At 40.1% G+C, this 26,140-nt stretch overlaps 1 long non-coding RNA gene across 1 annotated transcript in view; it reads left to right on the top strand.

Annotated features, from left to right (window-relative positions):
- Positions 1–26,140, top strand: part of LOC139075259 (uncharacterized) — a 427,158-nt gene that overhangs the window by 368,832 nt on the left and 32,186 nt on the right. Inside the window, exons 6-8 of the long non-coding RNA XR_011525464.1 lie at positions 9,527–9,678; positions 15,601–15,723; positions 16,922–17,044. This is a non-coding gene — a long non-coding RNA (uncharacterized lncRNA). The remainder of the gene's footprint in view (positions 1–9,526; positions 9,679–15,600; positions 15,724–16,921; positions 17,045–26,140) is intronic.

Below are 26,140 nucleotides of genomic sequence, written 5' to 3'. Positions count from 1 at the left end.
TCATGCCCATTAACAGTTAATCTCTGTTCCCATCCCCGTTTCATAGAAATAAAATCCTACAATATGTGGTCTTTTGTGTCTGGCTTCTTTCAATTAGAATAATGTTTTGGAAATTCATCCATGTTGTGGCATGTATCATTATGCATTCCTTTTTATTATGGAAGAGTGTTCCATTGTACGGATATGCCATATTTTATGTATCTATTCATTTGTTGATGAACATTTGAGTTGTTGTCATTTTTTAGCTATTATGAATAATGCTGCTATGAGCATTCATGTGCAAGTCTTCGTGTGGTCATATCTTTTCATTTCTCTTGAGCAGATACTTATGAGGGGAACTTCTGGGTCATATGGTAAATTTATGTTTAACTTTTTAAGAAACGTCCAAAACATTTTGCAAAGTGGCTACATCAAAGGACAGTTTTATTGCCTAATATCCAAGCTGTTGTGGTATCCATCATGCTAGTTCCCCAGGACTTATAATAAAAGGAATAAAAATGACCCATAATCTCATCCTTACTATTACCATTTTATTGATACATATAAAATTATTATTTTATGTATAGCATTATGTAAATATAAGTGAATGAAATTTTATTTGGTGTAGAATAGAATAAAATATATTTATATATATATCTGTATTTCATGTCAATAAAACTATATATCTATATACAGATATATATATAAATGTTATATAAGAAGATATACATATACATATATACACACACATAGACACTTGGGAATACACTATATTAAAAATTGAACTTTTTTAAACTTATAACTGAATCATGGCCATGTATCTGTGTCATTAAATATGAGACATGATTTTCAATATCTTCATAATAATCTCCTCATGGATATACCATAATGTTTTCAAACATTGTCCTATTTTAGACTTTTGGATTGTGTTGTAAATACTTTTAAGTTATAAATTTAAATATATATACTTTTAATTTTCAGTTAAATTTTTATCTGGGCCCCTTCTCATGCTTTTCTAGAATACTTGCCTCTTTGACTTCTCGTGGACATATGTTCACACTTCACCAGGTTTTCCCTCTCCGTTGTCTCTTGGTACATGTGAAGTCTGATCCCTTCACCAGAGGAATAATTTAGAAAGCAAACTTCTGTTTAAAGTGTATCTGTTTCTAATAATGCCCAAGCTCATGGTCAATGCAATTGAAAAACAATCACAAGCAGGATGGTGGTTTTGTGAGTGTAGCTAGGTTGGCTGAAATATTTCACTCTGTAGTAGGGTGTTATAGAGACCTTGTCTGAGGATGGGGAACGCGAGGTCACTTGTTAAGGTTTTCACAGAGAATGTGGACATATTAAGAAGAGTATCTTAATTTAAAACACTGAAGACAGGATGACACCTTCAGTGACCTTTTAACACATTGCCACCTGTAAGCCAATCTCCTGGCCAGGCTCCCTACTTCTAGAATAAATTTTAAGTGCAAGTCTGATCACGTGGCTGTTCAGTTGTCTCTACATGGTCATTCAAGATCCATCGTGGTCTCCCAACCTACTGTATACTTTACAGAAACTGAGAAATTGTCTGTTCCATAAGAAGAGACTCTCAACTTCCCAACTCTTTTTCTTTTTTAAATAACACTTTTATTGAGATACACAGATACCAAAAATCACCCTTATCAAGTATATACCTCAGTGGTTTTTAGTACATTCATAGAGTTGTGCAACCGTCATCACTATCTAATTTTAGAACATTTTCATCACCTCAAAAAGTAATTCAGTCACTCCCTGTTTCCTCCTCTTCCTGGCTCCTGGCAGCCACTAATCTCCTGTCTGTATAGATTTGCCTATTCTGGACATTTATATAAATGGAATCATACCATATGTGGTCTTTTGTTTCTGGCTTCCTTCACTTAGCATGTTTTCAAAGCTCATCCATGTTGTAGCATGTATCCTTCATTCCTTTTCTAGGCCAAATTATATTTCATTATATGGATATACCACCTTTGTTTTATCCATTCATCATTTGGTGATTCTACTTTTGGGCTATTTATGTAATGCTGCTATGAATATTCAAATACAAGGTTTTGGTTGACATATATTTTTATTTTTCTTGAGTGTATCATCTCGGACTGGTGTGCTAGCTGATGTAATAACTCTGTTGAACATTTGGAGGATCTGCTGAGCTGTTTTCTGGCCTCATTGAATGGTTTGGACACCCTTGTCGAAAATCAATTGACCATAAATGCGAAGGTGTATTTCTGGACTCTCAGGTCTATTCCACTGATCTGTTTATCTATCCTTATGCCAATACCACACTGTTTTTACTACTGTAGTTTTGTAGTAAGTTTTTAAATTTGGAAGTATGAATCCTCCAACGTTGTTCTTTTTTTTAAAGATTTTTTGGAGCTATTGTGGGACTCTTGCATTTCCATATGAATTTTAGAATCAGCCAATTTTGTCCATTTCTGCAAAAAGCCAACTGGGATGTTGACAGGGCTTGCATTTAATCTGTAGATCAATTTGGGGAGTATTGCCGTGTTAACAACATTAAGTCTTCCAATCTATAAACAGGATAGCTTTCCATTTATTTAGGTCTTCTGTAATTTCTTTCGACAGTAGTTTGTATTTTTCAGTGTACAAGTCTTGCACTTCTTTTGTTGCATTTATTTATACGTATTTTATTCTTTTTGATCCTATGTAAGTAGAATTGTTTTATTAATTTCATTTTTGGATTGTTTGTTGCTAGTGTATAGAAATACAATTGATTTTTGTATATTGATCTTGTATCCTGCAATCTTGCTGACCTCATTTATTAGTTCTAATAGTATTTTTAATGGACTCCTTAGGATTTTCTATGCTCAAGGCCACATCATATGCAAAGAGATATAGTTTTACTTCTTCCTGTCCATTCTGTATGACTTTTCTTTTTCTTGATCAATTTCTATAGCCTGAACCTCCAGTATAATGTTGAATAACAGTGGTAAGAGTGGACATCCTTGTCTTGTTCCTGATCTTAAGAGGAAAATACTCTGTCTTACACTATTAAGTATGATTTTAGTTGTTGTTTCCTCACCTTTTCTTATGCTGTACTTTTACCTGGAATATTTTTTATATCTCCATATCTCTGTTTTTAAAAATAATATCCATCAGTTAAGACCAAACACGCAACAAGATAGCATCCTCCCACCCTGCAATCTCTTTGTCAATTTGTTTATGTATCTTACAGAGCACCTGTGAAATTCCATCTTTTACTGTAGCTGTTTATGTGGTTATTCTGGTAAGCCATCTCCTGTTTATCTGATTATAGGATGCAGCAACTGTTTTGCATCATATAGCACAGGTTGAATGGACACTTGTCATTCTAGAAAATAGCAAATTAATAAAGTAAAGGAGGAGTAGAACTGGAATTAGGTTAAATGTTTCAAAAGGATAAGTTGCCTCTGACTTCTCATTTTTCTTCTGAAGGCAGTTCATCCCCCTGAAACCTTTCTGTATCGATGTGTCCAAGGTGAGAATTACTAACTCCAATGAGAGCCTTCCAGTGCTCAAAAATCTTCTGGAGTGCAAACAATATCAACAACGAAAATGTAAAGAGAAAAATTCTTGGAATCAGGAAAGAAGTGTGGCAAGATTACTAATCTGTTAAAACTGGTTTGCCCTACTGCTCTGTTGCTGATCCCCCAGGGCATACTACTTTTTCTTATCTTGCCACAACTGACCAGTGCTGGAAAGGAAAGAGGGTGGTGAGGAGAGAGCTCACCTCTCTAAGAGCGACTAGCTGACTACATTCAGCATTAACATACAGGACTAAGTGATGCTAACTCTCAACTATCTTGGGGGTGTCTTACCCACCAAATTTTCAAGTCTAAATACTATGAGATAAAAGTCAGAAGAAGAAAACTGCTCAGTAATACTCAAGTATAAAACTGGAGCCTCAAGCAAAGCCTTTTCCCACTCACCTCCTCCTCTAGATATCTTCAGGAGTTCCCCTTGCTCTAAAATGATGGTTCTCAAATTTTACATACATCAGAATAACCCGGAGAGCTTGTTAATACACTGATTACTAGATCCCTCCCCAAACTTTCTGATTCAGTAGATTTCTAACAAAGTTCTAGGTAATTCTAATGCTGTTGGTACAGGAAGCATACTGTGAGAACTCCTACTCTAAAATTACCATTTTAATCTCAGCTCCATTCCATAAAATTTCCTTTTACCTCAATGCTGGTTTTATTTAGCTGTGTAGATAGCAATCTGATTAAACAAGTCTCTTTGAAAGCTGACTGTGTTTGCTTATTTTTGAATTCATAGTCCTTAAGACAAAGAGTTATAAATAGTAGGTGCTTATATCTTTTGAGCGCTTGGATAACTAATTTATACTGAGATTCAGTGATCTGTAGAAGCTTAATGTGTTGCCTTTCTGGGATATTTAAATTGTAAAGGAGTATCAACTTAAGATGAATTAATCTCTAAATTATAAAAATATCACAACTAAACAACCTAATTTTTTAAAATGTGCACAAGATTTGAAAGACACTTCACCAGAGAGATATATGGGTGGTCAATAAGCATACGAGAAGATAGTCAACATTAGTTATCAGAGAATTGCATTAAAACCATTATGAGATATCACTACATACCTATTAAAAATAGCTAAAAACAAACCAATAAACGAAAAACACTGATGATATCAAGTGCTGACAAGGATGTGGAACAATTAGAACTCTCATCTGTTGCTGGTAGAAATGAAAAATGTTACAGTCACTTTGGAAAATAGTTTGGTAGTTTCTCATAAAGTTAAACATAAATTTGCTATATGGTCCAGCAATTCTATTCCTAGGTATTCGCATAAGTGAAATAAAAATCTATGTTCACAAAAACCCCATACACAAAGGTTTATAGCAACTTTATTCATAGTCATCAAAAACTGGAAACATTTCAAATTTCTCTCAACTTGTAAATGAATTAAAAATCTATGGAACATCCATTCAATGGAATATTACTCATCAATAAAAAAGTGGATTACTGATACAAACAAAAATGTGGATGAATTTGAAATGCAGTATGCTGGATTAAAGAAGTCAGACTTAAAAAGGTATACAAAAGATTGCATTTTATACAGTATTATGGTAAAAAGTAAATTAGTAGGGACAGAATAATCAGTGGTTGGCAGAACTTAGAAGTTAGGGGTGGGTGACAACAAAGGGATAGCATGAGAGAATTTGGGGGGTGTGTGCAAAAGTGCTCTAATCTTTATTGCGGTGGTGGTTACACAATTGTATGCATTTGTTAAAACTCATAGAACTACACACCACAAAGAGTGTATTTTATCACATGCAAATTAAAAATAATTATTCAAAAATATCGCTAAGGATCTTTTTGGAGAGAGATGGAGTATGAAGCCTGAAGCTTCATGGATTATAGGATAGATGACCTGGGGTAGGTGTGGCTCTCTGGCTAAGTAGTTGCAATAAATGGTATGCTGCCAGCAGCGAGAGCTGGTGAACTAACTTTTTAGGACATCAAGGAGAGCTTGGAGTGCTAGGAAGAGAAGTGACTGATGAAAGGAATAATCCTTCTGAACAGAAGTGAGATCACGGGGTAGGTACTTCAACTGTGACTTGTTTGGGGAGAAAGGAGCCAATAATAGATTGCTCCTTGTGAGGAAGAGGTGAAAGGGAAAAATCACATAAAGAATAGAAGGAAAATGTTCCTCCCTGAATGATTATCATTAGCAGCATTATGAACTCCAAAGGGCTCCAAAGGACACTCAGTGGTCCCCGCTGAAAATCCAACACCAACCTCCTTGTAGAACGCTTGTTCTATGAAGGAAGCTTTCCAGGGATTTAGCTAAGGGTGTACAAGGGAGTCAGAAAGACCTAGATGTCATCTCTGTCATTTACAAGCCTAGAGCCCTTGTTTTCTGATCTTCAATTTCTCCATCTATAAAACAGGGTTGACAATAGCACATATCTTTGAGTACCGAGAAAATTAAATGAGATAATGCATGTGTATCATTGAGTACAAAGTCTGGCAGATAGGAAGCGCTCAATAATTTGTAGTGAGCATTACATCCTTGCTGCCTGATTTCAGGAGCATGCATATACTTATTTTTTTCAAGTTCATACTTCTATTTAAATTTTTTTTGGCCAGCATTTCATCAGTAGGAGATCATCAAGCCTAAGACACATATCTTGCTGCCTAGGGTATAGAAAGAGGGAATTAAGAGAGACGTCTTATTCCCAGAAACACAGAATCTTTTATACTCAATACAAAGAACCTTCAAAAGCAAGAGCTGTGACTTCCTTGCTCCAGAACTGGTTAACCTGTTGGGATATTTTGTAGATGAATTCTGCACCACGCTCTCTCCTTTGCTATGTGCTAGACCAGGAGGCGGCAGCTGCTCTCCATGCTCTTCTTCCAACACAGAAAACCAATCTCCCAGCACCAAGGGAGCCCATAAAAAGGGGAAATGCAAATGTCCAGCAGTGATCAGTTTTCCTAGCTGCTCTTCTTCCTCCAGAATCAACAGATGGGCCACTTTTGCTGCAAAGTCCATTGGATAGACTCAGAGGGGTTTTTAAGAAATGGTATTTAAAAATAAATCATTCTTTCCAGGTCAAACCTGTCAAAAAAGTTGACAAATGGAAAAAGGGCTTAAATAAAGAGAAGAGAGAGATAATAGTCCTCTATTGAACTCTTTCTGAAAATGTGTTTGACCTTGGGAGGAGTCTGGTTCTTTTAAACATGGAATTGCAAACTCAGATGCTTTCAGAAGCCAGGCTAGTTATGTAAAGGAATGAGGAAGAATCTGGGTGTAAGTCAACAGGGAGTGGTGGTGAGTATGGGTCTGATTTTTGGTTTTCTTACTCTTCTAAGACATTTGAGTATAAAAACATTTCACTGTTTTCTCAGCTTTGCTAGAGAGGGGAAAATAAGGAATGTGTGATGATAAATGACAAGTGACACAACCTCAAAGATGTGGAACAATCTTGGTCCCCCTCTTGGTCATGTGGTGGATTGAGGAAGCCCGTGCCACATCTGAAATGAATAGCTTTTACTCAGCTCTGGCTGACTACTATGGGCAAGAATTAAGATTCTGGCAATTTTAATGCTGAACAGTTCATTCCATTTTGAAAAATAATGGTGTGGACCAAACACATCATGTCTGTATATTAGTTTTAGCCACTGGCTGTCAGACTGGACCTCTGCTTTGGACCTCAGTTTGACAACTGCTCTGGAGTACAGTACTGCTTTTTGATGGATGCAGATCTATGATAGAAACAATGTGAGTTATATTAGAAATAATGTTATTGAAATTTAAAAGGATTATGAACTAAAATGGTATGAGAAGTATAAAGTCATTTATTAAGCATTATTCTAAAAGCAAAAGATGGAAAATAGACAAAACGTCCACTAATGGGAGATAGTTACATAAATTATATTACATCCAAACAATACTATGTAGCTATTAAAAATAAGGCAGTTCAGGGGGCTGACCCTGTGGCCGAGTGGTTAGGTTCGTGCTCTCCGCTGCAGGCAGCCCAGTGTTTCGTTGGTTTGGGTCCTGGGCACGGACATGGCACTGCTCATCAAGCCACACTGGGGTGGCATCCCACATGCCACAACTGGAGGGACCCACAATGAAGAATATACAACTATGTACCGGGGGACTTTGGGGAGAAAAAGGAAAAAAAATAAAATCTTTTAAAAAAATAAATAAATAAGGAAGTTCAGGGGCCAGCCCAGTGGCACAGCGGTTTGGTTCACACATTCCACTTCAGTGGCCTGGGGTTCACCAGTTCAGATCCCAGGTGTGGACCAACACACCGCTTGTCAGGCCATGCTGTGACAGGCATCCCACATATAAAGTAGAGGAAAATGGGCACGCATGTTAGCTCAGGGCCAGTCTTCCTCAGCAAAAAGAGGAAGACTGGCTGCAGATGTTAGCTCAGGGCTAATCTTCCTCAAAAAAATAAATAAATAAGTAAGGCAGTTCTATAGTATTAATATGGAACCCATGCTAAGATATATCATTAAGTGAAAAAAGCAAAGTGCAGAAAATGGTGTATAGAATGCTACTGTTGTATTTTTTTAAAGTGAGAAATATATATATAAAATATATAATTGTATATAAAGCACAATCTCTAGAAGGACATGAGAGGCACACATAACAGTAATGGCTGTCTCTGGGAAGGGGAGAGAGCCTGGGGAACTAGAGGACAGGGATAGGGGGAGACAATGTTTCTTTTTATGTACAATGTAGTAAAATATTGACATTTTTACCACATGAATTTATTCCCCATTCAAAATAAATATAATTACAAAAAAACAAACTTTAAAAAATCCTAATCAACAGGAAATAGCCTCTTCCAAAAAGGTAGTGGCAGGGTAGGGATGGGCTGTCATAACAGTAGAGATGATGGACATTTGTGGAGGAAACGTCACGGCTAGTACGTACGTTGTCTTTCCTCCACCACCTGCTTCTGAGAGACAGTGATATTGGCTTCAACGGATGGTCATAAACTCCAATATGAAACAGAATATAATCACAGAAATTATTAATTTTCTTATCAACTCAACAGGATCCTACTCACCAAGGCCCAAGTGGAAACTGTGGCAGTTCAAGTAGGTGAACTTGTTAGCAGCTGGATTTTTCTACCACATTCTCCATCCTTTCTTATCTACATCATCTTCCTTGAGATAAACTCATATCCTCAGAAATGTTCCTCATCTACCTGTTGGCTGCCCATTTTCTTGTCTTGGTCCTGAGTTTGGCTCATTTATGAACATGATTAGTGTCAGCTCTTGGCTTAACTGACTGATTTAGTGTTTTCTAGAATATACTTGGATTTGCCTGAGATTATCTGGGCTCTGTTGTGAATATGCCCCTTTTATGAGGAAAGGAATGAGACAATGAATGGACTTTCTTCATTTTATTTCCCTCAACCTTTATATATAGCTGGATATATATGGATATGGATATAAATATGAATAAAGACACAGATATACATATGTATGAAAGAATATAATAGAAACTGACAATGGTGACTGCCTCTGGGGAGAAAGCCTGATAAGTGTTCTTTTTATGCCCAATAAACTGACTGTGGAATTAACAAACTGCGTTTCCAGTATTACAGATGCTGTGCTTGAGATGAGGAAAGAAGGAGAAATGACCTAGTTTGAAATATTTAAACTATATCTGTCTGAGGAAAACAGAAACAAGTAGAATTTCTAATAAGTTAGGGGAAAGATAATTTAATAAGTGATATTAAGACCTTTGGCTAACCACCTAAAAAAATTTATATCCCTACCTCATTCCTTTCACAAAAATGAGTTTGTGGAGGACAGACTTTAGAGTGGTCCTCATTACCCCACCTCCTGGTATTCAGGACTTTGTGGAATCTCTTTGAGTGTGGGAAGGATCGGTGACTTTCTTCTAACCACTGGAATGTGACAAAGGTGATGGGTTGTATGTGATCACATGTGTGTGATTACATGATAGTGTAATGCCCGTCTCACTAGAGTCTCTCTCTCTCTGGCTTTGATGAGGCAGGATATCATGAATCCTGTAGCATCAGGAAACGAATTTGAACAGCAGCCTGAGGGAGCTTGGAAGTGGATCCTTCCCTGGTTGAGTTTCTGCTGCGAAGATGTTTCTGGCCAAGACCTTGATCACAGCCTGTGAAATTCTAAGCAAAGGAACCAGTTAAGTGATGCTCAATTCCTGATCCTCAGAAACTCTGAGATAATAAATGTGTATTGTTTTAAGCTGCTAAGTTTGTGGTAATTTGCTATGCAGCAATGGAAAACTAACACCATTCCATATGGATTAATGAATTAATTGTAAAAAAAAAAAAAAAGGAAAGAAGGAAACCATGCAAACCACCTAAAGAAAATGTAGTGGAATGTTTTTGTAATCGTGAGTACAAAAGATATTTCTAAAGGAGAAATGAATCTGAAAAAACCACCTGCAAAAAAAGACTGACAACTTTGACTATGTAAAATATTTAAAATTCTACATGGAAAAAAACTATATTATAATTTTTCTTAATTCTTCAGTATCTGCAAATAAAGAAACAAAATAAATAACTGAAAGAAAAATGAGCTGAGGATATTAACAATAGATTCAAAGAAAAAGAAACATAAATGTCTTGAGCATTCAATAGAATGCTCAGCCTTACTCACAATTAAAGAAATACAAGTTTTCAAAAATGAGAGTTCATTTCTCACTCAACAGATTCACAAAGATAAAAAAATTGAGGTAACACTGGGGAAACAGAGGCTCATATGCTGTTGCTTGGAATGTCAGTTGGTGTAGCCTTTTGGGCAACAGAAATCAAGATTGACAGCATGTCTACTTGCCAGTATTCTGTGTGAAGTCATTCAACAGTCATGCCCACACACGTGTGAAGTGACTCTTAAACAGGAAAAATTAGAAATAACCAAAATAGTCCTTGGTCAAAGAACTGTTAGATAAACTTAAGGGGAGCTTACTATGAAAAAGCATGCATTCTGTCTATAAGTCAATTTAAAGAATGATTTACAAGCTCTATTAAGTTAAAAAAAATTCACACAATGTATGCAGATAATTTGCTCCAACTTTTTACAACTGTAATAGGAAAAGTGTGTGTGCATGTGTGTGTGTGTGTATAAATTGGAAAAGAAGAGTGCGCCTGAATTTGGCCTCAGCCTGGAACACTGGTCAACATGGGGATGGAGAGCCAGACATGTGTGCTCTTACAATCACGTATTCTAGGAAGCAGTAGCCAAGACGAAGGATTCAGAAACTTCTTATGGTCGCAAGAAGGGAGGTCTGGGAGCAGGAGACCAGCAAGAGGGGGAAGAGGAATGAGATCCTGGAGGTCAGGCAGTCAGGGAATCAGTGTATCCTGGTGGCTCATGGCTCTGGCAAGCAGAGAATCTCCAAATGTGCCTGATTCTGGAGCATAAGCTGTTTGTTTTCTGTGAAATCAGCAAATAGATACTGTGCTAGGCACTGGGGTGGGGGTATGGAGAAGTACCAAAAAGAATAAGAACTGGTCTTTGTAGTCTAGCAGAAAATTTAAAAATGTTAAGTTAAAGAAATATTAAATATCAGAATACTATATAATAATATCTATGTATCCATCAAATTCAAACATCTTGTGATAATCTATTCCCTGGAGTCTAAGTTTGTCATCAAGATCTAGGTAGTAATTTTCACTTATATAGTCTCATTTGATCCTCATATCCAGCTTTGAAGGGAGTCTCATTACTCCTATTTTGCAGGTGGGATTCAGAGAGGTAAAGCTCTCCTTTCTAAAGATCTTAGAAAGTGGTCTCAGGATCTGAGAGGAAATATGGGTATGAGGGAGAAACACGAGTGTAGAAGATTAAAGAAAAGTTGAGTCTAGCTATGGAGACTGATTTTTAGATATCTCAACCAGTGCCAAAGAGAATTCATCCTCTTGCCTCAAACATGCCCATTTCCTGTATCCTCCATCTGAGCAAATATTTTTTAGCACCTCCTATGAGCTCAGATCATGGTTCTGGGAAATGGGGACAGGATGGTGAACTAGATAGACATGTTTGTCTTCTCTCATGGAGCATTCTAGAAGGGAAGCTAGAGATAAGAGAGTAACATTCTAAAAGGGAAGATAGAGAACAAGAGTGACAAATATACAAGCAACGTAATTTAAGCCTTTGATAAGTATTTAAAAAAGAATAAAGCAAGATAAGAGGATTAATGACAGCGAGTAGGGATGGGGAGGGGTTCTTTTAGTGTCCTCAGATAAAGCCTCTCTGAAGGGGAGTCATTTGAGTGCAGATCTAAACAAAATGAGAGAGAATCATGGGAAGATGTGAGAGAAAGAAGTACTAAGCAGTAGAAAGGTCAAGGGTAAAGGTGATGCGATGGCCATGAGCTTGCCTTGTTGAAGGAGCAGCAAGAGCCCCAGCGTGGCCAGGGCAAGGTGAGCAGGGGAGAAGCGCAAGGAGATGAGGTTGGCGGTGGGCAGAGGCCAGGGCACAGAGGCCCTTGTGGGGAATGATGAGGAGCTTGGATTTTGTCCATCTGGAAGCCGCTGGAAGTTTGAAGCAGAAAAGAGATGGGTTCCAATTTTTGTTTAGAAAAGATGGCTCTGCAGTGGGGAGAACAGATGCAAGAGTGGAAGGAGGGAGCTGTTAGGGGGTCATCCCAGGTGAGAGGTGACGGGGGCTAGGAGAGTGGAGGCGGGAGAGGTCCAGACAAGTGGCTGCGTGTTGGAGGTAGAATCTACAGGATGGTCTAATGGATTGGATATGCAGGGAAAGACAAGTGCTGAGTAAGCGTAAGATTGACTCGGGTTTTTAGCCTGAGCAACTGAGTGGTGCCAATCAGGGAGGTGGAGAAGACCAAACCATTGTACTTCTCTTCTTAAGCCCTTGCTGATTCCACATCACCCGCAGACTCCTTAGCATGGCCTCTGAGCCCCTTTCATAATCTCGCCTGACCTATCTTTCCAGGTTCAACTCCAGCTCCCCTGTTCTCTTTCCGGTGTTCTCTAGCAACCCCCTAGCTCTCTGCACACCATGCTTCTTCTTGTCTCTGTGCCTCGCTCACGCTCACTGCTCACTACAGACTTCTGAGGCTCATCATTCATGCCTCAGCTGGGGTGGCACCTCCTCCAGGAGGCAGTTTCTGGTTGCCCAAGTGCAGATTAAGTCTTATCTCCAATTACACCTCTTGGATGGGCTGCGCTCTCCTTCAGGGCAGGGACCATATGTCATTCATCTTTGTGTCCTTTGGGCCTAGCACAGTGCCTGTCACCTTACAGAAGGGGGCAAATAGTGCTTGATGAACAAATGCATGAATGCATGCTGGTACAAGCATAGAGCTGAGTAGTGTCTGGGGTTAAACATTAAATGTGAGTACATTTTAAAAAAGTATTTAGGCGTGTAAAGGATGAAAGCAGGAGTCAACTCGAGACTCTAAGGCATTCTGTGATGCCTCTGATTCCTGATCTTTTGCATGCTGAGACCATGTCTGGAACCACCCAGGAAACTAAATGATCTCTGTCAAGGCTTTAGTAGAGTGGGTTTTGGGGCTCCAGGGAGGAGGAATTTAGTTATAAAAATGAGAAGAGTAACTGCAGGCGATGTGTCGCCTGACCCTCTTTTTTGTGCTTCATTGAAAACGCCCTGCCCCGAAGGTCATTCTCCAGCCATCTCCTAGTCTCCCTGCCCCTTTAATTCAGCTCATAGTCCAGACCATGCTCTCAGGAACATGATTAACGGCCCTCCCAACACCCTCTCCCCACTGCCTTTGAATACAGCCACACTACCACTCACCTAACCCCGACGGAAAAAAATACAGCCCTGTCACAATCTTGTGGCAAGCTAGAGCTTCCAGCATTAAATCACCATTAAGGGCCGCTGTGAGTTGATAGCAGCTTAGGTTGTGTTTTTCTTTATCTCCCACTTAGAACTCAGCTAAAGCTTTCCTGTTAACAGAGGGGGAATGCTCTAAGGATGAACCATCCACCGCCCCATCCTCCACAGGTGCACTCACGCCCTAATCCATCTGCGCGAAGAGCAGAGTAGAGGACTTCCTAGCAAAGCCCCTTTCAGGCAGAGCAGCCTCTGCTTGTTGAGCTATTGGCAGAGGTGGAGAATGTGATTTTGGCATCTGCATAGCCTTTTGTGAAATGCTTTCACATCAGGTATCTCATTGGATCCTATCAGGAATCTCGTGAAAAGATGTACTTCTTAGTGGCCGGCCTGGCGGCATGGCAGTTAGGTTTGCACGGTCTACTTCAGTGGCCTGGGGTTCGATCCTGGGCATGGACATACACTGCTTATCAAGCCATGCTGTGGCAGGCATTCCGCATATAACATACAGGAAGATGGGCATAGATGTTAGCTCAGGGCTAATCTTACTCAAAAAAAAGAAAAAAAAGCCATTCCACATAGCCCAACCAAAAGGACCTACAACTAGAATATACAACTATAGACTGGGGGGCTTTGGGAAGAAGAAGAAGAAGGAAAAAAAAAAAGAAGATTGGCAACAGATGTTAACTCAGGTGTCAATCTTGTTTTTCAAAAAAGAAGTATTTATTATACCCATTTGAAAGATAGGGAAACCAAGGTACAGAGACATGAACTAGTTCATTGAGACCCCGGGATTAACACCAGACCTCTGACTGGAGATCCTGAGGAATTTTGGATATTTGCCAGGCGATTTGTTCTCTCTCAGGTGTTCCCCATGCCCGTCAGGCTCTGAAGGTGGACATACAAGGTTCAAATCTTGACTCTGTCATTTACTAGCTAGATGACCTTGAAGAAGCTACTTATTTGTCCCTCTGTCAGCCTTCTAGTGCCACAGTAATGTTGCTTAACAAGCAACTACAGACCTTCAGTGGCATACAATAATAAACATTTAAAATAAATGCTCAGGAGTCCAGAGACTGGCTGGGTGGTTCTGCTGATCAGGGTGCACTTGGTGATCCTGGCTGGGCTCACATATACATCGGCAGCCAGCTCGTGGCCGGCCAGTCAGCTAACATAACTCAGCTCTGTCTCACGTGCTTTGCATCATACAACAGGCTTACTCTGGTTTTTCACAGGCAGTAGCAAGGTTTGAAGAGAGAGACCACTGAAGCATGCAAGCCCAGCCTCAAAGCCAGCACATCCTCACTTCTTTGAAATTATTTGGGCCAAAGCAAGTCACAAGATCGGCTTAGATCCAAGCGATGGAGAAATAAAGTTCATCCTTTGATAAGAGGAACCACAAAGTCACCCGACACAGGGTGTGCATACAGGAAGACTGTTAAACGGTATCGTTAGTGTCATTGATCTCCTAAAATCCCTGAGCTCTTTGGTTTTTGCATTTTAGAAATAGAGGTTAAAATAATATCCTTTGCATGGGGACATTGTGGGGATAAAATGAGGCAATGCATGTAAAGTGCTTAGCATAGTACCTGGTACATAGCACATGTGACAAGTACTCAGAGTGTTAACTCTTAGATTTGTTATTTTGGATTGCCTTTCCAGAATGGGGATTCCTTTTCCTGCTCCTGTTATGGAGGACTTTTTTCAACCCCATCTTACTTCTCCTTTAAAACTCTCTTGTCCAGAGGGTAATGTCAGGACATCGGCTTCTTCCCCCAGCACTCTTGGTCATATACTGGAATTTTGTATAAACATTTATGTGGATGACATTTCAGGGTCTTTAGTCCCTGATAGACAGCACGTGCTTAGTTATAAAGAAGTTCCACATACGCGGTGACCTGGAGGCATGGGCAGTGTGGAGGGAAGCTCTGGCATACACTAGAGGACATTCGTATGCTGGCCTCCATGACATTCAGCCAGCAGCACAACCTGTCCATGTGCTTCCTAAGTTGGATCATGCCCAAATCCAACCAGTCCATACATTTCCACGTGTGTTGCATCATTCCCCTTCTTGGATGTCTATGGTGTGTGCTTTCTGTCTAAATTCTTCTCTTTTCCAAGGACTGGAGCTCGGTGCTTTGCACTTAGGTACTTCCCTAATGCGCTTTCTCTGGAGGAAGGATGAGCTCATTTCTGTTTCAGTTTGGAATTTAAAAGAAAATAAATAGTGTTTGAGAAATAGCCTTCTTTCCTTCTTTTTTCTTTCTCTTCTTCCAATAGAGAACACCTACCATACCCGAAATGTATGTTAGAAGATGGAGGAGAATAAGAGCTCGACGTGCCCTCAGGGAGCCCTTGATCAAGGAGGAGACGTGAGACCTGACCTGGCGTGCATTCACACAGGTAACTAGGATACAAAGGCAAATGTTATTAAAAAAAGAGGGGTGGGACAAACAAGATTTAGGGAGAACTCACAGGAGAGAGACTGGGTTTCTACCGGGTTGATAAAGGAAGCATCCATGAAGCAGGTGGCCTTCAAACTATCTTAATGGATAAATTCTCATTTTTGCCAATAACTTTTTTTCTTGCATGAAATTACTACAGGTCTTATAGAAAAATTAGGAAAATTTAAGTAAAAGAAGAAAGTGAGAATCATGTTTTGTGTTATATGCTGTTGGTTGATTATCCAATATCCTTTCTTCTTTCTTAATAACTCAGCCTTGATTACATTCACGGCAGCAATGTGTCCTCCTAAAAGACTACACTACCCAGCATCCTTTATGGCAGTTACATTATCCATGAAACTAACTTCTGGCCAATGAGATGTAAGTGAAAATTCAAGTGTGGGACTTTCAGGAAGCCTCCTTAAGAGAGATAACATCACTGAGAGCTTTGGCCCTTTTGCCCTTCCCCATTTTTCTTTCCTGACACCTGGAACATGAAGGTGATGGCTAAATCTCTAGCAGCTCAGTAGACCAGGAAGTGACTTTGAGGATGCCACTATGTATTAGGATAGACTAGGTTATGTTACCATAACAGCAATCCCCAAATCTCAGTGGTTTTCTGTTTCTTCCTCACCTAAATGTCCAATAGAGTTCAGCAAAGACCCTGTGCTAACTAGAGTCCCTCCGCCGCCCGGGCTGATAGAGGCTTCCTCTTGATCTGCACTTTCAAATTCACAGTAGAAGGTGGAAGGACATATATAATGAATTGTGCACTGGCTCTTAAAGCTTCTGCTCAGAAGTGACACATGTCAATTCCTCTCACAGTTCATTTGTCAAAGCAGATACATGCCACACCAAAATTCAAAGGAGAGGGAAAGTGCAGTCGTATTGTGTGCTTGATTGAAAGGAGAGAAGAAAAGAATATTACTGAGCATAAATAATGACTTCTGTATTGTGTGCTAGAACGAGAAGCAGAAAGTTAGAATGCTCCTGAATTCCTAATGACCTTACGAGTCGCCATACCAGCCCTGAACTGCCCACCTCCGGACTTCTTCCATTTGAGAGAATAAACTCTCATGTGTTTAAGTAATTTTGGGTTTTCTGTCACATGGAACCAAATCCAGTGCTAACTGTCTTATTTCTCCCCCACCATTCAGGCATAATAACAGATATTATTTGATGAATTTACTGAGGAGGAGACGAATCTTTAAGTGCCTGCCATGCTTTTAGTGACTTCTGAGAAGAGCAGCCACAGAAGTTCCTGACGTGTACATTTCCAGGTTTGTGTCATATGCTCATGTCACCCTGCACGTGAGTAATTAGATCAAGGCCAAAGGCAACTGTCTATAGGCTGAGCAAACCACTGGCCGTGAATTGGCCTGGCCTGTGAGCTCTGCCCAGTGCAGAGGCTCCATATTGGGGGATGACAAAATGACTGAGTCAGATCCTCTCATTCAGGTTTCAAATTTGAGACACACAGAGGGCAGTAGAAACAAGCTGAGAGAGCAGCAAAGGCTGAGAGAAGCTGCATGATGTGCATGTCAACCTCTGGAGTATCTGACTAACTCTCGAGGAGCAATATTGCATTTTTCAGCAGTGAGCAGGGGGTTCAGTTCTCCTTGAGTTCTGGCTGTGTGGGTCCTGGGACCTTTCCTGCTTTTCCCTTCTTCTTTGTGTGGCTGTGCAATAAACTCCCCACGATGTAATAGAAAATTAGAGCCTAACCGTCAGTGTGTGTCTTCCTCTTATTTGTATTGTATAATTTATCTATAGATTATTTTTTAAATAGCACTTTTTCTCTTTAATTTAACAGTTAACAGATCATGACTATCTTTCCATGCCATTAAATGTTCTTTTACACAACATATGAACTGGTGTATAGTATTCTATTGTATAACTGTATTTGTATAATCAATCCCCTAATGATAGATACTTAGGTCATGAACTGTGTTTCTGTTTTGGTGTTTGTTTTGCTTTCATATACAGCATCAGACTCAACATCTTTGAAGTTACATATTTGCATATGTCCATGATATTTTTTTTGAGGAAGATTAGCCCTGAGCTAACATCTGCCGCCAATCCTCCTCTTTTTTCCTGAGCCTACACCCGTGCCCATCTTCCTCTACCTTATATGTGGATGCCTGGCTTGACAAGCAGTGCTAGGTTCACACCCAGGATCCAAACCAGCGAACTTCAGGCCGCCAAAGTGGAACGTGCGAACTTAACCACTGCGCCACCAGGCCAGCCCATCCATGATATTTTTATAGGTAGAAGCTTGATAGGAGGGTGTTGGGTAAGAAGAGAGACATTTTAGGACAAGGATATGGCATGAAATAAGTGCAAAGTTGTGAAGTAGAAAAACACAAGGTATGTCATCAAATAATTAAATTATACTAGTGTTGGCTATGTGTAAGGAGACAGTGGCCAAATTATTGATAGACTTGAATGCTAAGTTCGCAGAGTGAATCTCTGTCCTCTGCAAGGCTAGTGATAGTGTTAAAGAGAGGGTTGGCAGAGGTTAATTGGACCCATTTCAGTAACAAACAAAAAATATCCTTTTGTACTGTGTATTGTGCTTTGTTAAAAAAATAAAATACTATGCTTTGGGGCCTGCCCAGTGGCCTAGTGGTTAAGTTCACAAGCTGTGCTTCAGTGGCCCAGGGTTTTGCAGGTTCAGATCCTGGGCACAGACCTAGCACTGCTCATCAGGCCGTGTTGAGGCGGTGTCTCATGTAACACAACTAGAAGGACCTGCAACTAGAATATACAACTATGTACTGGTGGGCTTTGGGGAGAAGAAGAAGAAAAAAAAAGATTTGCAACAGATGTTAGCTCAGGTGCCAATCTAAAAAAAAATAAGATAAATAAAATAAAATACTATGCTTTTAAGAGGATTTTTATCAGTGTAGAAATAGTCTTGTGATAAATAATGTCCTACAAAGATAAATCTATTATGGATTAATACTACAACTTCATATTTGTGTCAATGTTTTGAAAAGTCTTTTTCAAAATACAGTGTTTCACTGGATCCCTAAAATAGCATAACCGAAATGAAAGATAACCTGCCCACTTTACAGATGAAGGAACTGAGGTTAGGTGTTTTAAAGAAGGAGAGTGCCAGAGCTTGACTTTTCAAGGTCACCTGAGTCTATCTCTGCATTTTTTGGTGGCGACAATGAGGCTCGGCTCAGCTCCTGGCCATCACCACACAGCTCTTAGGTGAAGGAGGCAGGCCTGCACCCTCTTCTGATTTCACACTCCATTTTCTTTCTCCTCACCGTGAGGTCGTCCCGCCAGTAGCATCCAGTAGCAGAGTCTGGATGAAAGGCCAGGTAGATTGACTTCCAGTTCAGTGCTTTTGCCAATAAACGGGGAAATACTCTTGTCACACTACCATTCCTCAAGGAACTCTTAAATTTTCATGTGTGCAAAAATCACCCAGGGGAGGGGCCAGCCCAGTGGTGTAGTGGTTGGGTTTGTGCACTCTGCTACGGCGGCCTGGGGTTCACAGGTTCAGATCCTGGGCATGGACCTGCACACCAGTCATCAAGCCATGCCGTGGCAGCATCCCACATACAAAAAAAATGGAGGGGGGTTGGCACAGATGTTAGCTTGGGGACAATCTTCCTCAAGCAAAAAGAGGAAGATTGGCAACAGATGTTAGCTCATGGCCAATCTTCTTTCCCCCCGCCAAAAAAAGAATCACCGAGGTGTTTGTTAAACATGGAGGTTCCCTAGACCCCACCCACAGACGCTCTGTTTCAGCAGGCCTGGGGTTAGACCCAGATGTGCATATTTTTAAATCCTCAGGTGATTATGAGAAAGGTGGTACACAGAGCAACCTTTAAGAAACACTGTCTGTCCAATTTCAAGCTGAGATCTGCTTTGTCTCCTCTTCAAGCATGCCTGCTCCTAGAAAAGTGATTCCAGCTCCGCCTTGTTGTAACCCCTTATCAGTTCTATGTGTTTTGCAAATTGCATTTGCTCTTCATTTATGGACAAACCAGGTCAGCACTGCCAGGCCAATAAGAGCTGGATTTTCCCTGGCCTCATGCATCAGTGACATATTTGCCAACATCAGCCCAGTTCCGACATCCCTGCAATCGGCAATGGTTGATGATGATGCAGGATACATCATGACTCGATTTGCAGAGAGCCGGCTAAGCTTTCAGGGAAGTCAATAAGAAAAATCTCATTTTGATCTGCAGATTGGGCTCATTTGATTTGGGAGTCACTGGTGGCAAAAGAAATATGGGGCCCAGAGATGTCTCTTCAAGCCCCTCTCTGGCTGTAATCACCCCTAAGAAGCATTTTCTCCATCTGCCTCCTCCACCCCTCCTCTATCCATAGATTCAATGTGTCAGCAATGGAGGGGAAAAAAAGCAACAACCACTCTCAGACTTTCTGGATGATTCTTCTGTCTTACTCTGTACAGAGGAGAAAGGGTCAAAACAGCACCACAAACCATTCACCCAAACCATTCACTTCATGGCTCCTAGGAAACCCATATGGCCTTTGCGACTGCTCGCACAGGTCTATGACATTCAGTCTGAAGAGGTCAGAAAGGGAAAAATAAATGCATCGTTATACTCTGTGAAGTAGCTCTTGGGTCTGTGTGCTCCACGGGCTCATGTGCACATCAAAATGGTTAAGTTTACCTCCTAATTATCTCTTGACTCTGTTGAGATCTATTTATTCTCTCTGCCATTACCTTAAGGTCTCCTGTAGATTCTACAAGAGCCTCCTTTCTGGTTTCCCTGTGTCCCATCTTTTCCCATCACATCCATCATCCACGGAGCAGCCTGGGTGATCATCCTTCTTTCATTCCAGCCCCTTGATGGCTTTGCATTACCCTAAAGATAAAGTCTAAACCTGCGCTGTTCAGTGCAGTAACCACATGTGGCCGTTGAGCAGTTGAGGTGTGATGAGTCCGAATTAAGACGAGCTATAAATGTAAACATCGGATTTCAAAGATTTAGTAGAAAAATATGTGAAATAGCTCACTAATAATTTTATATTGATTACATGTTGAAATAATATTTTAGATATATTGGGTTAACTAAAAGATGTTATTAAATTTAACTTCAGCTGTTTCTTTTTTACTCTTTAAAATGTAGCTCCTAGGAGATTTAAAATTACATACATGGCTCACGTTATATGTCTTAGACAGTGCTGGTCTAAACTCTTGAATGTGGCTTGCCCTCATCTTGCTCCACTCCGTTCTCTCACCCTCTATTTTGGCCATATGACTTTCCTTTAATCTCTTGAATTAATCACTCATCCTTTTGTTTCCGGAATTTTGGCAGGCTATTGTTTCCTTCCACAACTGCATTGTTGGGTTGGGAGGAAGTCGGGTAAGGGGAGAAGGGACAAGCGTGGAGATCTGGGCTATATATAGGTGGGACAGATGTATAAGACAAGTTGAGTCAGGGCTTTGATGTGCTGAAAGAGATTGTCCACCTGGATTACAAACCAGAGGTCATTTCTTGAGATGTGGGCACAACCATTCCTCATGTTGACACGTTTCTGAACAGAACAAAACACAAAGAGCGATTTTTAGTCACAAAGCCTCCAGGGTTCTGGTGTCATCCTTCGGCATACTGCGCCTGGGAGAAATCCTTTCTGGTCCTAGCAATACAGAGCTTCGTGCATTTTCAAAATGTTTCATGTCATCATTGTTTTGGAAACAGTGATATAAGGAGAAATCTGTTTTCTGTAGGATTTTCTACTGTAATTGAGTCAAACTCTTTTCTTCCTAATTATATAACATAGGTTCAGTGTAGGAAAGTTGGCAAACATATTAGCACAAAGGATTTCCCCCATAATTCCATCACCAAAAATAATGCCACTATTTATACTTCCTGTAAGTCTTTTTAATATTCTTCATGTTTACTCACTTATGTAATTTTTAAAAAATAGGATACTGTGAATACCATTTAATAGTACTTTTCCTCTTAGATATACATCATGAACAATTTCCTATGTCAATAAGTACTTTTTATAATATGATTTTTATTGTCTACTTAATATTCCAATATATTTAAACCCTCCTAACAATCTTCTATTATGGAACATTTAAATGGTTTCTAATTTTTCAGTATTATAAATCACTCTACAGGAATTCTTTTATGCACATGTCTCTGATTTTTCCAGAGGATAAATTTGTAAAAGTGGAATTGCTTACAAAAAGACAATGCACATTTTTAAGGATTTTGGTATTTATTTTTAATTAGCCTCCTAAAAGTTTTAGCATAGATTGTTTTTCAAAGTTCCCAAGTATTTTCTGCACACAAGTCCTTTCAGGGTTGGAAGTTGCACCATCTAGTATCACGAAACTTATTTCCCGTTAGGTTGACGATACACACTAAAGAGAAGGAATTCCAAAAAAAGTCATAATTAAATCAATTCTAGACTCCAAATCATATTGATGCTTATCTAATGATGTCTGCTTTCCTCTACATCCTTAAAAGTGGCATTTCCCAAAATACTCTGGGAGAAAAGAGTTCTGTGGTCAGGTAGGTTTGGGCAAAGTTGCATCCTCCATCTCTATGCAGATCTTGAAAAATCCTGCAGTAAATCTGAGCAGGTTCAACTCTGTTTACATAGTTTTCTTTCCTAAGGTTATTTGGCCACCGAACTAATTAAAAAAAACCCCAAACCTACAAATATTCCATGGTATACACTCAGGGAACCACGGGCCCAGAGTAAGCTCCGGTGGTGCATTGTGGGGGCTGTTTATATGGTTTTCTTTTAAGCCTAAGTACTTGACCATAGTGGTAAGGCCAGAGCAGTCTGAATTTCTGTGTCCGTGGTCACATGACAAAGCCAAAGGATGATCTGATATCGGGCCTTAGCCAACACCACTTTCAGATGAGCAAAGATTAGATTTATGGTTTTACCCTGAAAGCTCTATTCTGTTCCCCATCCCCTCCCCTAAAACAGGTTTGCTTGTGACTGTGTGACTGCAAGTGGAAGGTTCCTCCATGTCTCATCTTTATGTGGGTGAGTTGAAGTCAATATTGTTACCTGTTTAGTTTCTGCTCCAAACTATTGTAAGACTCAAACAGAGAATAAGTTAAAAGCATACCTGTGAAAAACCTCTCTTAGGCTAATTTTCTTAGAACCAGAGAGGTTAATTCAACATGAAAATCAAACAAATTTTTTGGTGCCCAGTGTGTCTGTTTCTCAAATAGAGTTTTGCATACTACCATCATATTTTCTTGTTGTATTATTTATTCAGTATTTTTCCTTAAAGTGACTCAAAGTTGTCCTTATATATCTTCTTTAGCTTGTCCTCAACAGCAAAAAATCTGAAAAAATACAGACTTGGCGGTTTTATGAATTTCCAATACATGTTAAAATAAACATATAACTATTAAAATAAAACTGTTTACCTGTGGACATCTAAAATTATCTCAGGTCTTGTGTTGGCAAACTTTTTCTGTAAAGGGTCCGATAGTAAATATTTTAGAGTCTGAGAGTCATGCAGGCTGTGCCACAATTACTCAACTTCGTTGCTGAAATGCAAAAGCAGCCCTAGACAACAAGTCAACCAATGGGTGTGGCTCTGCTCCAATAAAACTTATTTACAAAGACAGGTGGAGTCCCTGGTTCACTGGCTGTAGACAGCCAACCTCTCCTCCAGATGAAACAAAGAATCTTTTGAAATTTTTACCAAGTGACTATATTCATTCATTTTGGGCACAATCTAAATGCGTTAAACTGGGCAATAAGGGAACAGCAAAGCCTCTTATTTGCATTCTACCTCTGTTTTCTGAGAGAGTCCCAGCTTCAAGCCATGTGTCTCAAATTTTGGGATCAGATGCATCACCCTGAATCTCATAAGACCAGTATTAAATTAAAAATCAGGAGCCAGCTTTTGCAACAAAAGAACGGACATCCTGAGACAGACTAACCTCCCTTCACCTTCCTAATGAACTTCACAGGAATGCCCCGCTCAGTGATTTTACTCTTGAAAAATTATTCTTCATAAGAGGAAGGAAAAAACCCACAACCCAAGCAAACTTGGCTCCTAAATTATTGACACATTAAAATTTAAAATGTTCATTAACAAGGGCTGTTATCTGAGAGAGGCAAGTTTGTCATTAGTTCCCGACTTCATTGAATCTAGACTCCCGTACATCTTTTGTTTGACTGAGCTGGTCCAAGGTTTACCTGAGTGGCCTCAAGATTTACAAGAGGGAAACGTCCTAAACACTACAGAAAGCGCTGCTCACCTCCTCCAGGCTCATGCACTGGGCCACATTATTGACTTTTGCAGACAGGAAGATTATATGTTCTTGTGTAAATATAAGCCCGTCTCCGCTCAGTGCTCACTGTTTTCTGTCCCAGATGTTCACAAATAATAATACATCTGAATAGCATTTTTCATGTTTGCAAAGCTTTTCCAAATCTGTGGTCCCATTAAAGTTGCTCAGTAGTTCCAGGAGCTGGGAATTATTATCCTCATTTTACACGTGAGGATCCTCAAGTTAATCCTGCAGCTGACTGCCTTCCACACTGTAGGGGGAACTCCGGAGCCATGCTAGCCAGTTCCCACCTACTAGTCTGGGATTGCCAAGTGCTCCCCAAGGCAATTCTTTTGCCCACTCTCCTCTGCCACACTCTGCTCATCTCTGCCATCCTAGGTCATACCTCTAACCCAGCCCTCTATCTACCATGGTGGTCCCAATAAAACCCATTCAAGGGTGCCTGGCTGGGTCAAAGTGAACTCGTCTCCAGAACTGAAACACAACTCCAAGCTAACTTAGCAACTAGTAACATCAACTGTCATCCCTAATTGAACTCATATCTCCTAATTCTATGTCCAGTGTTTTCCCATACACTGTAACTGCTTCTGCGATATAGAGGAACTTAACTAAATTGTCATTGGCAGAAATGCTAATTCAGCTTTCAGTTTCAAAAGATAATTAAAGAATGAGAACGGGAAACTGTAAAACATCATATATTGATGGGTCCATTTTTTTTTACTTGCAAATAATTTGAAAAGGTTCATCCAGAATCCAAGAATATTATCACTTAAAGGCACCTAAAATATCAGCTAATGCAACTCTTGTATTTCATATTTAATGAAACATGAGAGAAATTTGCCCAAGATAATGGTTAATAATGATAAATAAGAATAGTCGTCATTTCTTTAATATTTACCGTGGGCCAGGCGCTATTTGAAATGCTGTAAATGCATAGGGCATATGGATTATTACTTCACTTTACAGATAAAGCATCTGAGACTTGGGAAAAATGGACTTGACTGAGATCAGGTTGAGTAGGTGGTGGGGCCAGGGTGTGAGGTCAGGCCATCCGACTCCAGAGCTGTCATTACAACATGGTTCTTCTCAAAGGCAAACTCAGAGATGTGATGAGAATGGCACTATCCTGTGATGAGAAGAGTACTTCCCCTCTGCGGTCTTCCTCTTCCAACCCATAACCAACCGTAGTCCAACCACGAGAAAAATATCAGACAAACCCCAATTGAGGGATATTATACAAAGTACCTGGCTAGCACACTGCCCCAAGAATGCGGTGCCCTGGATCCACTTCCATGGATGCAAATTCAGCTAGTCTTGAGTGGGGCAAGGTGCTGGCAGGTTTTAAAGCTCCCAAGTGATTAAAATGTGTAGCCAGGATGGAAATACCACTGGAATGCATTTTGCCCAGGAAGAGAGAGTTACTGACCGCACTAGGAGGGAAAAGGAGCAATAGGATTAGGGCTGGATGAAGCATTTCGTCTGGAAGAGGGGTCCTCGCTGCCCTGGGTGGGCAAATTCTTTTCACTCTAGGAAACAACCAGGAAAGAGGACACAGGAGCTGGAATTGCGATGCTTGGAGGCTGCCAGTCTCACCTTTGCTAAGCAAGAGACTGTTTCAGAACAGCGGGTAGGGATTGCTTTGGCTCCAGTGATCGCCACATCCTTTGCTCGGCAAATTGTTGGCTTCCTCTGCCTTCTCTCCCTTGAATGTTTCGGAAGACTTGATAAGAGTCCGCCCCACACCTAAGTGGACACTTGTCAGTTATGCACCTGAAAGGTGTGTGAACAACCAGCCTTGTCAGCTAAAAAGGAGGCTGACTTCTTGCATTTAAAATGAATAGTGACTGCAAAAGAAGAGGGCAGGGGGAGGAAAAAAATCAAAACTGAGAAAAATGGCTGACTCAGGCCAAACTCAATGCATATGATGGGAAATAACCTCATTAAGAGAGTTTGGCCAGAGGTTGGAATTATGCAAGAGTCTCTTTCAGCAAATCTAAGATGTTTGGGAAAATTGCTCTGGAAACTGTTGTGTTAAAAGGTGAGGAAGAACTGGAAGTTCACCCAAGAAGGTCCATATAATATTTCAGAATGCTTCAAATAGAGGGT

Source organism: Equus przewalskii, chromosome 13 (genome assembly GCF_037783145.1).
Source record: "Equus przewalskii isolate Varuska chromosome 13, EquPr2, whole genome shotgun sequence".
Lineage (NCBI taxonomy): Eukaryota > Metazoa > Chordata > Mammalia > Perissodactyla > Equidae > Equus > Equus przewalskii.
Note: the sequence above shows the minus strand (reverse complement) of the source record. Positions and strands in the feature narration are given on the sequence as shown.